At 44.8% G+C, this 16,974-nt stretch overlaps 1 non-coding gene across 1 annotated transcript; it reads left to right on the top strand.

The window, feature by feature from the left end:
• The first annotated feature begins 13,899 nt into the window (after positions 1 to 13,899).
• trnas-uga (transfer RNA serine (anticodon UGA)) lies at positions 13,900 to 13,981 on the top strand. The gene has a single exon. It is a non-coding gene; the product is annotated as a tRNA-Ser (tRNA).
• The last annotated feature ends 2,993 nt before the right edge of the window (positions 13,982 to 16,974 follow it).

The following is a 16,974-nucleotide window of genomic DNA, read 5'->3' as shown; positions in this document are numbered from 1 at the left end:
GCTTTAAGCACCCCACACCAATTCTCGAATTCAATATTGCCCTGAAACAATTCTCATGTTCATTGATAACCAAATCAACTGCTCCCAGTGTGGGAAACGCCACTCTGACTCTCTGAGATAGTGGTGCCATACCCCAATTCGCTGTTAAAGTTCCACTGTGCAATTTTTCCATTTTGTGGTTCGTGCAACAATTGTCCCAAATACAGCTTCACTTCCGTGCACGATTCTCCCATTTTCGAGTCCTGCAAGAATCTTCTTTTCATCAGCAATTGCACCTCCACCACATTTTATATTATTCAGCAGCAGTTCTCCCACGTCTTCCACCAATTCTCTACTTTCGTGACATCGGCACCAACTCTCCCGTTATTGATGCCCTACGTCAATTGTCCCATTGCGTTGTTTCCTGATACACTTCCTCCACGTATTGGCTTCCCTGCTCCAAAGTTTTTTTTTCATTTCTTAATGGGCGGACTCGAATCTCGACTTTACTGCTGCTTGCAAAATTGTTCCTTCTCAATCATTCCCGGCCCCTATTCTTCCATTTAGAGGTGTTCTGCTAAAATTCTTTAATGAATAGGCAATTTGTACTATTTCTCCAATGTAATGGCACTGTGCAACAATTCTCCCATTTACTGATACCCAACAATTCTCCCACTGCCTGACACCCTGACACCTGTCATGGAAATTTAATCGACTGGAATCAACTGCCAGCAAGGGCAAAGGAAAGGCTTTATATTTCAACCTCAGCGAAGTATTAAATTTTGCAAAACATTCTCTGACAGATTTCACAGTAAATGTTAATTTTGTTAATTTTCCATTGCATTTTTCAAATTCTTGTCATTTTACAACAAGGTCAACAACGAAATAAAAAGCCAGGTTGCTATATATCAAAAATAATTTATGAACACCAGGCATTTCCTCAGACGCCACCTAACTCTAACAAGGCTTTGTGGTGGTTTTTCCATTTCCCTGGTTTGCCCGATACACAGCCCATCTTCACACGTCACATTCGTCAACGTCGCTGTAGGGTGTGGACAAGCAATCGGATATTCCTTCTTTGGGGCCACTGATAGTTTAACATTTCGTATCCTACTGCATTCATAAGCAAGTGGTGTAGGCAGATACACAACTAGGGTTTTATTCAAAGCAGTATGAGTAAGACCAGTCCAACAACTAGTAGAAAGATAAGGGTCCATTACCCCCATCCTCCATAAGGGACGTGAGCCATCGGGAGGAGAAGTCATCTGCTCGTGGAGGCGGTCATTTAGCTGCCTTCATACCATTTATTAAACCTGTTTTTTTTTGGGTCTCATCAGGAACATTAATACAACACGAGGTACCTAACGTTTTGCAGACATCCCCTCTCTTGGCCGTCAGGATGTCTAGTACTAATCGATTTTGTGTCACTGCTTCCTAACCGCCCCATTAACTCAGTGTTAATGAGTGCCAGGCCTTCCTCCATCGCATTTGCGAATACACCATATGCAAGGATGTTCTGCCAGTGTGTACCCTTTCCAATACAGAGGGATGCCCCTTCCAGTTCGGCAATTGCTGCCTTTTCGGGCAAACACTGTTGTGTTGGTGGACAGTATCGCAGTGTAGCAGCACCGCTTTCTCCCCGGGGGAGTGGTGGTACCCTTTCTCGCCACTTGCCCATATTATTCCTGCAATCCTGATTAGATTAGATTACTTACAGTGTGGAAACAGGCTTTTCCGCCCAAGAAGTCCACACACACCAGCCGAAGCGCAACCCACCCCTACATTTACTTAACACCTAACACTATGGGCAATTTAGCATGGCCCATTCACCCGACCGGCACATCCTGCTGACTGTGGGAGGAAACTCACGCAGACACAGGGAGAATGTGCAAACTGCACACTGTCAGTCACCTGAGGCAGGAATTAAACTGGGGTCTCTGGCGCTGTGACGCAGCAATGCTAACCACTGTGCCACTATGCCGCTCATGGTCTGACCATTGATAAAGGAACAAGCAATGTTTATGGTCGTATCATTTGTGTATGTTGGTGTACAAGAGTCATTGTTCAAGTACAGTATCAAGGTACACTGGGAGATACCCAAAAGGAGTCTCCCCCGATTGGTGCAAATACACGTTTCTCCCCTGCAACCCACTATGTGGAAGGCTGTGGACGGTAGCGTGTCAGGCTTGGGGCTGTAGTTAGCCTGGAGTTCCGGTGGTGACACGAGATTTGCCCAAATTGCCCCCCACTATCATGGTCAGGCTAGTCGCCTCCCGTGGAAGCAGCCAGCTGGCATTTCTCGCCAGGCTCTCAGTAATTTGCTGGGCAGTCTACCTTTGGGCTGTGTGAAAACATTTCCAACAAGTGTAGCCAACGTCTAATCTCTCGTTTTGTCTTATGACCACAGCACATGCTCTGTTCCCTTCACATCTAGCAATGGCCTTTCGCAGCTCCCAAAATACTGGTGTCGCATTTACGCCAATTATATCCAGCAAGCAAATTCCCCTCCTGCTTTAAATTTGCTCTCTCGCCACGGCCGTCTCCCTTCGGGTTCGGGTGTGTCATTAATGACCTTTGCCCAGCTTGGGGTAAGGTCCATTATCTGGTTTGATTGGTTGCCTTGGCCCACTGCTCCTATCGTCTGTAGTACATTCTGCACTGCATCTCGGAGGGCGCGGGTGGGGCGACTGCACCACTGTATTCACCTGTCTACAGATGTCGGAGAGGGATCTATCTACTCCACACAACGAGACACCCTCATTGCTCTTCTGAGTCTTACTTTGATCATAGAATATCTATTTCCCATGTCAGGTGCCCCTTTTGCCCTGGTGGCTACTACTAAATGCCAGTCACCGGCGCGGCGTGGATCCCTGCATAAATCTTAATTATCCAATTGATAGTTGTCCTTGTTACTGAACGGCTATGGGTCGCATGTAAAGATCTACTTCGTCCGATCAGTTAAGATTACCGTCAGCTGTTGCATCCCAGACGCCCCTGCCTTTATGAATTGTCCTACCAGGGCGCTTGCCAACAGTGTGAACTGGGGAAGCCCCGCATTTGCTTAAGTCTTCTAATAAATACTTTCTCGAAATTGGTTTTGGTGTTGTGCGATGTCTCCTCAGTCCCAGCTGCACGTTTGTAATGGCTGGCGTGTATCCACGAAGCTGTTCCGGCGACCTTAACAGCTATCTGTGCTTGTAAGACATACTTGAAACGGTCCCAGCCACCTCTTCGCCTTCCTGTTTTCCCTCCTGAAGTATTTCGCCACCATTCAGACTCCAGGTTATAGATCGTACATCTTGCCTTCTGCTGATTGGGGTAGTGCTGTCTTCAGTTGATTCTGTATTTGGGACAGAAGTGTAGAGAGTTTCATGCAGTAACACAACATCTCATCCTCACAATGGCCTGTTATCTGGCTTCCCTTACGTCTCGGGACAATTCCTGTGTTTGACGGCCTCCCAAACAAAATTTCAAACGGGCTAAGGTTAGCTCTCCCTCTCCTCCTAGATCTCATACACATTAGCACAATTGGAAGTGCCTTTGTCCATGTCATCCCTAGTTCCTCTCAGCATTTTCTCAATATATTTTTTTCAGGTAGACTTTTCTCTTTCCGCTGCCCTACCGCTCGTATGGTGGTAGGCACAGTGTTATCCAATGTTTATTCCCAAATACTCACTAATCTGCTGTAGGGCATTATGGACAAATTGTGTCCCACTGTCACTACTAAGCCTAGAGTGTAGGTTTGCTCGCTGAGCTGTAGGTTTGATATCTAGACGTTTCATTACCTGGCATATGGAGGTTAGTGGGCTAGTGTAGTTTAAGTGGGCTTGGATCAGCGCAACATCGAGGGCCAAAGGGCCTGTACTGCGCTGTATTTTTCTATGTTGTATGTTCTCGGTAACATCATCAGTGACGAACGCCAAGTGAAGAGAAGCTGTTGTCTCCTGCTTTCTAGTTATATGTTTGTCCAGGATGGGGTTCCTGCGGTTTGTGGTGATGCCATTTCCTGTTCGTTTTCTGAGGGGTTGATAGATGCTATCTAGATATTTGTCTTTTTTTATGGCGTTGTGGTTGGAGTGCTAGGCCTCAAGGAATTCTCTGGCATGTCTTTGCTTAGCCTGTCCCAGGATAGATGTGTTGTCCCAGTCGAAATGGTGTTTAAATTTCATCTGTGTGAAGGGCTACGAGGGAGAGAGGGTCATGTCTTTTTGTGGCCAGCTGGTGTTCTGTATCCTGGTGGCTAACTTTCTTCCTGTTTGTCCTACGTATTGTTTGTGGCAGTCCTCGCATGTAATTTTGTATATGACGTTGGTTTTTCCATGGGTTGTACTGGGTCTTTTAAATTTGTTTGTTTTGTTTGAGACTGTTCGTGGGATTCCGAGAGGTCTTAATAGTCTGGCTGCCACTTCTGAGACTTCACTGATGTATGGAGAGGTCGATCGGGTTTCTGGCTGTGTTAGGTCTACTTGTCGTGGTTTGTTCCTGAGGAATCTGTGGACTGTATCTTTTAAGTATCCGTTCTTCTTAAATACGTTTTATCGGTGGTTCTCCTGTTTTCCGAAGTTCGTCTGTGCTGAAATGTGTGGTGGATTTTGGAAGAGTGTTCTGATACAGCTTCCTTTTTGCGTGTTGGGATGGTTGCTGGTGTAGTTAAGTATTTGGTCAGTGTTTGTCAGTTTGCTGTATATACAGACACACCAGAGAATTCCGGGAGGCCTCTTAGTCCAATCACAACGCCATAAAAAAACACATAGATCGATTTACCATCTGTCAACCCCTCAGAAAACGAATAGGAAATGATATCACCACAAACCCCAGGAACCCCATCCATAACAAACATATAAATAGAAAGCAGGAGACAACATCTTCACTTTACTTGGAGAGCACCACTGATGATGTTACCTAGCCAGGTAATGAAACGTCTGGATAACAAACGTACAGCTCAGCGAGCAAACCTACACCATAAAATTCAACCTGAACTATAAACCTTCACAAACCTTGGGACTACTAAGCCTCTCAGGGATGCTCCATCTCGGAATTATTTCAGTTAGGAAAGCTTTGGTTATGGCACTGGCATTTTGTTTTGCCGTGGGGAACGCTTGCACCCATTTGGAAAACATATCACCTATTATCAGACAATACCTTTTTCCTTCGCAGGGTGTTAGTTCGGTAAAATCCAGTTGTAAATGTTCAAATTGTTTTTGGGATTTCGGATGTGCTACATGACTCTCTGTATTCCTCTCCCCACATTATTGTTACAGATAACACATCGTTCACAATATTTCTGGAAGTAATGAGTAAATCCCTCATTGTACCACTGTGCTGAAATGCTGTCATATCTCCCCTCTTTTGATACATGTTCCTTACCGTGTGTCAGTTTAGCATAGAATGGAATTAATGATCGTGGAAGAAAAGGTTTAACATTGGGGCCACACTATACCCCTTACCTCAAACTGCACTCTGCTTTTTTCCCACTCAAACGTGTCTTCAAGCCTGGACTTCGACCGTGACTCCCGTCCGTCTGAGGTTGGTGTAAGGATTTTTGTCATTCCCATGTCAAACTGATCATTTATCGGCTGCTGGGTTGCCGTCCTTGCCGCTGAGTCTGTCCTTGCATTTCCTTGAGAAACGGAATCGTTATTTTTCGTGTGGGCATCATATGTAAACACAGCGATTGATTTAGGCATTAGGACCGCTTCCAAGAGGTCAGAAATCTGATCACGGTGTGTGGTGGGCTTTCCGGTGAAGGACAAGGAGTCCCTATTTTTTTCACAGGATTCCAACATCATGTGGGACTCCGAATGTGTATCCGCTCTCGGTTAAATATTCGCTGTCTTTCCCTTAGCCAATTTACATGGCTCAGTCAATGCAACCAGCTCCGCTGCTTGCGCTGACAGTTGTGGAGGGAGTGATCCTGCTTTGAATACCTCATGGGTAGTTACTACAGCATACCGAATACAATTCTGGCCTGTCTCGTTGCTCCTGAATGCTGACCAGTCCACAAAAAAAACGCCATATTTGGATTCTGAAGTGGTGAATTCTGCAAGTCTTGTCGAGGCAGCACATTTCATTAATTACAGCGATACAATCATGTGGGTCTCCGTCTCCTTCTCTAGTGAGAGGACTAGCAGCATGAAGGACGTTACATCGTTTTGTTACAATGTTAGGCTTCTCCAAGAACACAGTATTGTATCTGAATGTATACGTGCTGCCGACGTATGTGCTGTCTTTTGCTCGGCAAGCAGTAAGGATACTGCATGTGCGATCAGTTTGGTTAAGTCGCCATAGCCGATTATATAGCAACCACAGCTCGCAGGCATTTACGCAATCCTGCCGCTACGAGGTCGGGCTTAACCGAAAAATAAGTTGCCAGCCTGAATTTTCCCCCATGATCCTTCAACAACACAGATGTCATGCAGCCATGTTTTTCATCTACCCTTTGACAGAAGGCTTGTTTGGATTCGGAATCCCCAGTGTAGGTGTACTTTGAAACGTCTTTTTCAATTCAACTCGGCCGCTGTGATCCATTGCAACGGACCTTGGTTCTGCTACCCTTTTCCATGGGCCATGTCACTTCAGGGCGCCTCAAGATTTGTGTAATGTGGGATAAACGTTCTTCAGTAGGAGCGTATGCCCAAAAAGAATAGCAATTGTTTGCTCATGTGAGGCCTTGGAATTTGCTGAATTACTTGCACTCTGACTTGACCTTCCCTTGGTCTTCCCTTGTTCAGATATTAAGTGACTGAAGAACTTCACCTGTTGTTGCATAAATTTAAGCTTTGCGAGACTGGCCTTGTGCCCTTCCCTCGTGCAACGCAAGGGAATCCTTCTCAAACTGTTCCTCTGTCGGTGCTACTATTAGGCAATCGTCTACAGATTGCAGAAGTGCAGACCCAGTGGTTAAAACAAAAGTCTCCAGATTCCTGCATAGAGCCTCATTATATATGGTGGGTGACTCACAGTAACATTGACAAAGTCGTGTGAACTCATAAGATTTCCCTTTGAATGAAAAAGTGAACCAGAATTGACTATCTGGATGCACCATTCCACTAAAGAATGTATTTGCTAAATCCACAGCAGGGAACCATTTACTGTCCGGTGGAAATTGAGCTAATACAGTATAGGGTTTGGGAACATTTGATGCGTGCGAGACAACACTGTTATTGACTGCCTGCAGGTCTTGAACAAACCTCCATTCCTCCGGTTCAATTGGAATTTTTGCCATTTTGATCAGAAAAATGGGAGTTCTCATCGGTGAGTTTACACAGGGGATTATCTCTCTAGCCTTTGGGAAAGACTGAAAGACTGGAGTAACTCCGTCCATGGCCTCGGGTTTTAACGGGTATTGTGCTCTGGAAGGACGATACTCCGACTTCGTGGTTTCTCGTATTGGTTCAGAACATCATGTTTGCCTTTTACCCATAATTCAGCAGGGACCGTTATTAATCTTGGGTCTGAGAGGTTTATCTGAGGGAAACGCCAGGCCAGCCTTCTAGGCTCTTCAGGGCTAGAGGGGGTTACCACGACTGTTCTATTTCCTGAGTTAGACAAATTAATTTCTTCCTATATGTCGACACATCTGCATTGAACCACAGACCCACATCGTACCAGAACACCCAACATTTCGTTCTTTATGCCTTTAGTCCCCATGGCCCCAAATCCTGCCACCAGTCACTGGACACCTTCGCCAGTGACACGCGAGGAGCATAGCCTTCCACATCAAAAATATAGAGCTTACATGCCATCGCAGGTACTTTACATAAGTTCACACTGACTGCACATCTGCCATCCCTTCAATAAAATTCGCACAATAACAACTGACTTGGTTTAACCAATCTCCTGAACCAATACTTCTCTTATGGTTCCTCAGGGATATCGTGGTGTATGTGTGCTGTGCAGTGCAGCATATTCCCGCAAGAAAAAGCGGTGTTAATAGGATTAACATGGTTACCTGCTTCCAGGGCGAGTGAATTGCTTATTGAACTCATTGCTCTCTGGCTTAATAGCCACTCATAGACATACACCAAGAGTGGTGGGTTGTATGTTACAGTTTACACTTTTGAATCTTCCCTTTGAATTACCTGCAAGCCCGTCTGAGTACTGAGCAAATGCAACCAAGTCTCTCCATGAGATTCTAAGCCATCAAATGTAAAGAACAGAATTCCGCTAACAAAATTGAGAATTAGAATGGATGCACATTACTGATTTCACACAATATGGGTGCGGTAAAACTCTCTCATATCACGATGCCTGATGCCTCCATTGAGTTCAGGAACATTCCACTCATCTTTATTGGCGTCAACTCTCTGAACTGTCTTGATTTGAGGAGTGAATATGCTGGCCATGTATCTACCAAAAAGGTAACTGGTGTACCTTCCACACATAACACAGAGGGAGTTGTGGTTCTGTTCGCCGAGCTGGGAATTTGTCTTGCAAACGTTTCGTCCCCTGTCTAGGTGACATCCTCAGTGCTTGGGAGCCTCCTGTGAAGCGCTTCTGTGCTGTTTCCTCTGGCATTTATAGTGGCCTGTCTCTGCCGCTTCCGGTTGTCAGTTCGAGCTGTCCGCTGTAGTGGCCGGTATATTGGGTCCAGGTCGATGTGTTTGTTGATAGAGTCTGTGGATGAGTGCCATGCCCTAGGAATTCCGTGGCTATTCTCTGTTTGGCTTGCCCTATAATGGTAGTGTTGTTCCAGGCGAATTCATGTTGCTTGTCGTCTGTGTGTGTGGCTACTAAGGATAGCTGGTTGTGTCGTTTCGTGGCTAGTTGGTGTTCGTGTATACGGATCGTTAACTGTCTTCCTGTTTGTCTGATGTAGTGTTTTCTGCAGTCCTTGATGGGATTTTGTACACTACATTAGATTTGCTCAAGTTGGGTATCGGGTCCTTTGTTCTGGTGAGTTGTTGTTTGAGCGCGGCTGTTGGTTTGTGTGCTGTTATGAGTCCTAGTGGTCGCAGTAGTCTGGCTGTCAGTTCAGAAATGCTCCTGATGTATGGTAGTGTGGCTAGTCCTTTGGGGAGGATGGTGGTGGTCCAGTGAGTGTGAGGTGTCAGGATGACAGTGAAGCAGACTGTTATTGTGATGGTGACATGGCAATGTGATGGGGTCAGGGTGACAGTGACGCAGATGCTTTCAGGAGGTCAGGTTGTAGTGATGCAGTAATTGTGAGGGGTCAGGGTGGTACTGACGCAGGGAGTGTGAGATGTCAGTGTGTTAGTGACGCAGAACATTTGAGGGGCCAGACTCATAGTGATGCAGTATGGGCAAGGGGTCAGGGTGACAGTGATGTAGATGCAAGTGTGAGTGTGAGTGTCTCAGGCTGATAGTGATGAAGTAAATGCGAGGGGGTAAGGCAGTTAGGGATGTAGTAAGTGTGCAGGGGTTGTGCTAGAAGTGACGACGTAAATGTGAGTGTTGAAGCTGAAAGTGACGCATTAAGTTTGAGGGCATCAGGCTGATCTTGACGCAGTAAGTGACGTTGTCAGGATGATAGTTACGCTGTAAGTGTATGGGGGCACAATGCTCTTGACGCAGTAAGAGTGGGGAGTCAGGGTGATAGTGATGCAGTGAGCATGAGTGGGTCAGCCTGATAGTGACGCAGTATATGTGAGGGAGTTAGCCTGGTACTGGCACAGTATGTGTGAAATGGTCAGGCTGATATTGATACAGTTAGTGTGTTGGGGTCAAAGTGATAGTGACGCAATAGGTGTAAGTGGCTCAGGATGATAGTGACACAGTGGGTTTGAGATACCAGTGTGATAGTGACGCAGTAAGTGTAAGGGGTCAGGATGACAGTGACACTAAGTGTACGGCCCTCAGTGTGATAGTACCACAGCAAGTGTGGGTTTGTCAGGGTGTAAATGATGTCGTAAGTGAGAGAGGGGCATTGCGATAGTGTTGCAGTAAGTGTGAGATGGTCAGGCTGATAGTGACACAGTCAATGCGACCGGGCAGTGTTTTAGTGACAAGATAATTGTGAGGCGTCAGTCTGATACTGACACAATAAATGTGATGGAGTCAGGCGGATAGTGACACTGTAAGTGTGAGGGGTCAGCCTGATAATGACACAATAAGTGTAAGGATTCAGGGTGATAGTAACATGTGAAGCGTGAGGGCGTGATTGAAAGTGACGCAATAAGTGTGTGGCGGTTAGGCTGATGGGGACGCAATAAAATGGCAAAGACTGTGTGAGTGGGTCAGGGTGATAGTGACACAATAAATGTGAGGAGGTCAGGGTGAGAGTGACAAAGTAAATGAGAGAGGATCAGAGTGAGAGTGACACAGTAAGTCTGAGGGGTCAGACTGATATTGACACAGTAAGTATGAAGGGGTCAGGCTGAGAATGACACAGTCATTGTGAGGGGGGAGAGTTTTATTTATACAGTAAGTGTGAGGCGTCAGACTGAAACTGATACAAAAAGTGTGAGTGGGTCAGGGTGATATTAACGCAATACGTCTGAGGGTTCAGGCTGATAGTGACGCAGTCAGTGTGATGGGGCAGAGTTTTAGTAACATGGTAAGCGTGAGGCGTCAGTCTGGTACTGACACAAAAAGTGTAATGGAGTCAGGCTGATAGTGACGCAGTAGGTTTTAGAAGTGAGGGTGATATTAACATAGGAAGTGCGAGGGCGTCACTGATAGTGACGCAATATGTGTGTGGCTGTCAGGCTGATAGTGACGCAGTAAAAATGAGGATGTCAAGGTGAAACTGGTGCAGTAAGTGTGAGGATGGCAGATGGACAGTGATGCAGTAAGTGTGAGGGGTTCACGCTGATATTGAGGCATGCAAGTGTGAGGGGTTAGATTGATAGTGATGCTGTGTGCCGGCGGGTCCGGCTGATAACGACGCAGAAAATGTGAGTGTCTCAGTGTGACAGTGACCCATTACATGTGAGAGGGTCAGGGTGATAATGACAGAAAAAGTGTTAGGGGTTCAGGTTGATAGTGATGCTGTAATTATGAGCTTGATCAGCATGATAGTGAGGGGCTTAGGCTAATAGCGACACAGCAATTGTGAGGGGGGTCAGGGTAGTGGTGACGCAAAACGTGTGAGCGGGTCAGGCTAATAATGATGCAGTACGTGTGAGGTGTCAGGCCAATAGTGACGCAGTAATGGAAAGAGTGTTGGTGTGCTAGTGACGCAGTAAGTGTGAGCCGCTCAGGATGATAGTGATGCAATAAGCGTGAGGTTTCAGGTAGACACCCATGCAGTAAGTGTGACGTGTTCGGGGTGACAGTGACGCAGACACTTTGAGGGTGTCAGTTTGAGAGTGACACAGGAAATGTGGGGGGACAGGTTGAGAGTGACACAGTAAGTGTAAGAGGTCAGGCTGATAATGATATTGGAGTCAGGAAAATAGTGGTGCAGTGAGCATGAGTTGTCAGGGTAATAGTGATACACACGGCGTGAGTGGGATAGAGTTATAGTGATGCAGCAAGAATGAGGAGGTCAGAGTGATCGTGTGCAAGGTCTGGCTGAATGTGATGCAAGGAGAGCGAAAGGTTTAGTGTGATCTGGACGCACTAAGTTTGCGGGGTCAAGGTGATAGTGATGCTGTAAGTATGAGTGGGTCAGTCTGATAGTGACACAGTACATTTGAAGGGATCAGGCTGGTAGTGATGCAGTAAGCGTGAGGGGGTCAGGCTGATATTGATGCACTAAGTGAGAGAATGTCAAGGTGATGGTGATGCATTAAGTGTGAGCAGGTTAGAGAGAGAGTGACGATGTTAGTGAGTGGGGTTTGGCTGATAGGGATGCAGTCGATGCACATGTGTCAGGGTGTGAGTGATGCACGAAGTATGAGGGTGCAAGAGGGATAGTGACGCATTAAGTATGAGGGGGTCAGAATGATTGTGATGCAGTAATTCTGAGGGGATCAGAGAGATACCAACGCAGTCAGGCTGTTAGTGACGCTGTCAGTGTGAGTGTTGAAGCTCATAGTGAAGCAGTAGGTGTGAGGTGGTCAGTGTGATTGTGGCGCAGTAAATGTGAGAGGGTCAAGGTGATAGTGACATAGTAAGTTTGAGGAAGCAGTGTTGCAGTGACACGGTAAGTGTGAGACGTCAGTCTGGTACTTACATAATAAGTGTGATGGATTCAGGCTGATAGTGACACAGTAAGTGTCAGGAGTCAGGGTAATAGTAACATGGGAAGTTTAAGGGCGTGACTGATAGTGACAAAGTAAGTGTTTGGCAGTCAGGCTGATAGTGACGCAGTCAAAATGAGGGTCTCGAAGTGAAAGTGGCGCAGTAAATGTGAGGACGCCTGATGGATAGTGATGCAGTAAGTTTGAGGGGTTCACACTGATATTAAGGCGGTAAGTGTGAGGGGTCAGATCTAGAGTGATGCAGGAAGTGTCGGCGGGTCAGGCTGATAGTGATGCATACAAAGACCAAATATCCAAGGCTCAATGTCGTGCTGAATAGCGAGACTTCTCAAGGCTAAGACAAAAATCAATAGTTCTCATCCTGGTCAAAATTCACAATGCTTCATTCTAAAATTGTCCTCTCCTGCTTCTCGATTCACCAATGAGGGAACAAAATTTAATTGCACCACCCGGTTTATCTCTTCAAATATTTTGCAACTCTAAATGAGATTACCTCTCTTGTTTTCAAACTGTTAAAAAAGACCGGATTTGCCCAATTTCAATTCACAGGACTAATGTTCATCCATGATATCAAGGCTAATCGCCATTCGTGGTATTCCTCATATGGCATTAGTATCTTTCCTAAATTGCTCATAATTCCTCACACTGTAGTCCAAGTGCGGTCGAACTGAGCCACAATACATTGGAAATAATGCTTTGTTCTCCTGCTCTGAAATCCTTCTGCAGCTTTCACAACAGACTTCTACAACTGCTACTAGACTTCATTGACATATTAAACACTTCTCCAAGATGCAATTCCAAAAATCTGTACATCAGACTTTCTACTTCAAACCTTCGATAATAATCTCCACACATTTCCCTCCTGACAAGTGTGATAAAGTCAAATCGTTGCTATTTATTAAATCATGAGGGACATGGATAGGTTGACTCGCCAAGGTGTTTTCCTGCTGGTGAGGAAGTCAAAATTTCGAAAACATTGTTTTAAAATTAGTTGGTAAGGATTTAAAAGGGACGTCAGGGGCAACTTTTTCAGTCGTGTCCAGAATGAGCTGCCAGAGAAATTCTTGGAGACTGGTACAACTGTAACATTTAATGGCATCTGGATGGATATATGAGTAACAAGGTTTAGAGGGTTGTGGGCCAAATGTTGGCAAATGGGACCTATTAATTTAGGATAACTGTCCACCATGGTCAAGTTGGAAAGAAGGGCCACTTTCCATGTTGTATTGTTCAAGGACTTGATGACTCTGGAACAATCGCAAAAACTTTGCAAATAATTCCATCAAGACGATTTCAAGTTCCAAATCTTCGGTCAATCTTCCTCTCTTGTGCTCACAAGTTCATTACCTGATGTCAGAACTGACGGATTAGTTTCTGGATCCCTTTCTGTAAATTGGATCTGCATTCTTTCTAATTCCGATTTTTTTTAACGAATGTAGCTAGTGTTAATGGACTTAGCATCAATCTTTCTAATACCATATTTCGATGAATATTAAAACACAACAGCATATCTACTTTGGCACCAGATGACGAGCAATTGAGTCAAAATCGATCGGACGCAGTGATACAATAATCCTCTCTTCGTGTGGTGTACATCCGTGACTCTATAATTCAATGAAGAATCATTCCGACAACTTCAGCTGTGTCAGGATCTAGTTTTCGGTGAAAGCCTGTCAATCTGCTAAGGTAACGTTTGTCTGGGTCTCTGCAAAGGATTCAGCGACATCTTTGGGTCTTGACAATTTGTTCTCAAACAAATTACGTATTTCATGAATTCAGTTCTTTTACTATGAAAATTCGCAATGAAGATGCAGCTGTGATGGCCGAGAGGTTAAGGCGTTGGATTTGAAATCCAATGGGGTTTCACTGCGCAGGTTCGAATCCTGTTCACAGCGTTGACTCTTTCAAAAGTCATTAATTGCTTTGCAGAATTTGGATTACGTGGAGCTTGAGCTTTGCATTCAATTAAAAGTAAATTTTTAACCGTGAAGAATCAGAAGTAATTTCAAGATGTCTAATTGAATAAATTATATGTCGAGACACAAAAAGCCATCAACTTCCAACACGAATCAGTTTCCAAACATTTGTCGAACTATCGTGAAATTTGGATGTTTGGGAGGCGGGCGGGGTGGGGGGGCTGAAATTAAGCAAAACAAGAAGCAATGCAATACATTTCCCTGCAGGTGATGAGTTATTTTTTAGGATCAGTTCAATGTCAAGCTGAGAAAGTTCAACCTAATTTACAGCTGACTCTCAAGGCCAATTATCTATTATATCAGCAGTCAATGAATTAGAAAAAAAGAGTTACAAGTCGCTGTGCAAAGGTCACTCATCTGCCCCATTATTGTGCCATTTAAGAACACAGGATAAAGTCATTGACATTTGCACTGGGAACATTAGAACACACGAGACTTTGGGCCAAAGTTGGAAACTGCGACTGGAATGATTGGCTCTCTGATTAGCCGCGATGCACACAGGTGGAATGTGCCTTTTCCCACTTTGTAAATCTACGAAGACATGTTGAAAATAATCTGCAAGGAAAATGTTCATAAAGGGTGTTTTATTTACACCAAATACGACAGCATCTATCGCCTTGTCTTGTTATTTACTTGTGAGGATTCCATACTCTCAGAACCGTGGCCCGGATCGTATTCCGGCTCATGGAATGCTGGTATTGTTCAGCTAACATGTCGGTGTACCAGTACTTCTGCCGATTTTCCGATTCTATAGGTCATTGGTTTTGTCCAAAACATTATGAATGTTAACATAATATGAATAGCTGCAGTTGCTGGAAATCTGAGCCAAAAACGAAAATTGTTTGCGGAACGCAGAAAGACTGGCAACAGAAACATCGACTTTCCTGCTCCTCGGATGCTGCTGTGCTTTTCCAAAATTTTCTGATCTAAAATCAGGTTTCCAGCATCTGCAGTCCTCACTTTTGCCTAGTTCCTTCAGTGTCGCTGGTTCCCAATTCAAGGACTCCAAATCTAGCGGATTCATGTCTGTACCTCCATGCTGTCGAGTTGAAGAGTGAAGAAAAGTAACTCACCCCCTCCATCTCTGGGGTAATTAGGGGCTGAAAGTGAATCGTATCACATTGAAGTGTATCTACAAGCGACTTAATCTCTGTCTTTTATTGGGAACCATCTCCTTCATTGGAACCATCAGGAAAGACCATTTCCTTCGCTAAAAAGAGAAATGAATATGTCACTAACCTTTGTTTGTTTCATGGCCAAGAATACTCAGATCAATAGCTCCCTTGATTACCTCTGCTGGTCATGTTCGCAAAGATGTCTAGCAAATTGTCAAGTGTGATTTTCCTTTCAATAAATAATGTTGAATCAATTTTGCTGCAAATATCTTGTCCTAACTTTGTGCTTTTCTTCTTTTACATTGGTGTCTCGCACCTTACAAATGACAGCAAAGGTATGAATCAATTACCAAGATATCCCTCGTGATGTTTTATGGGACATGTGGGATTTGTTTTGGTTTTGGTTCTCCAAACGTTTTTACAATAGAACCGAGAGTTTTAGATGGGAAGTTAAGATCACGCATGACTACTGCCATTTTTGTCACTCACACGCATTTTTCCCCTTGTACGATTTATTTCGCTTTGTGGTTACTGCGCGTGGGCTTGTAAACTACACATGCTTGTGAGTCCATTCCTCACTGTTCCTCAACTCCAGCCAAACAGACTTTACATCCTTATTTCCTGAATCAAGGTAATTCTCTAACTATTGCATAAATGTCATTAAAACTTCGGTATTTCACAGGCCTCTGTATATCATCTTTCAATATCAATTGATTTTTACTGTATTGCAGTTGTGCATAAGAAGAGAAAAATGGAATAGAGAATGGTGGACCTACGCTTCATACACCCGTTATTGAAGCGAAAATGCAGATTTCTGCCTATAAAACGATCGTGGAACCATGTGCCGAACCCTCAGGAAACACAGAATAAGTGCAGTGCCACAGGGCATGTCAAGGACAGCACTAGAAGGACAACAGAAATGCTGCTCTAAGCTCCTATTTTGGATGTATTTCTCAATGAGCAATAGAGTGTGACATGTGTTCCATCAGGAGTTACCTCACACAAGGAAGTAACCAGTGCTGCAGACTGTCATATCATCCGAATTCCAAGCCCTGGAATCAGAGACATTCAATATTCTGTGCATAACTGCAAGGAACAGCTGTCCAAGGCGTTTTTACAGTCCAGATGAAATTATGAATGCAGCTCTCTAGTTGTCAGCCTCTTTCTCCTATGTCGTGTTTCGTGCAGTCCATGCGTGGAATCTCGTCAACCACGTTTGAACTGCACATGATGGGATATTCGGCCTTGTTTTCTCGTGAGTTGTTGTCCGAGTGAGTCCCTCGGTTTCTGTGCTGTTATATGTCCGAGTGTTCGGAGGAATCTGGATATCGTTTTCCAGAATTTGTTTTTAACACAGGGAAGCATGATTTAAAAATTACCTCATACCAAATCCACGTTGCAAACTTTGTATGCCATGCATTTGCGAATGAAGGTGGGTGGATATTGGTTCTTGGCAAAGACTTTGTGTGGGCGTAAGTCCAGCAGTCCCTAGTAGCAATACGTACAAACGGCAGGGGCCACACATTCGGCTAGAATAGCACAACAATAATAGGACAGGGCAAGCAGAAGACAGGCAGACAATTCATGGAAGCAGGGCACTCATCCATGGATTCCATCCGTTGGACCCAATCTGCAATCCCAACAAACGGCAGCAGCAGGAATGAAACCAAATGCATTCGTACCAAACGATGAGAGCAGCGCTTCACAGGAACCTCTGCAGCGCTGAGAATGTCACCCAGAAAGGGACGAAAAGTCTGCAAACCATCTTCCTAGCGTCACCGAACTTTTCAGCAAGAA

This window comes from Chiloscyllium punctatum, chromosome 29 (genome assembly GCF_047496795.1).
Source record: "Chiloscyllium punctatum isolate Juve2018m chromosome 29, sChiPun1.3, whole genome shotgun sequence".
NCBI classification, from domain to species: Eukaryota; Metazoa; Chordata; class Chondrichthyes; order Orectolobiformes; family Hemiscylliidae; genus Chiloscyllium; species Chiloscyllium punctatum.
The sequence above is the reverse complement of the archived record's forward strand: the minus strand, read 5'-3'. Positions and strand labels throughout refer to the sequence as shown.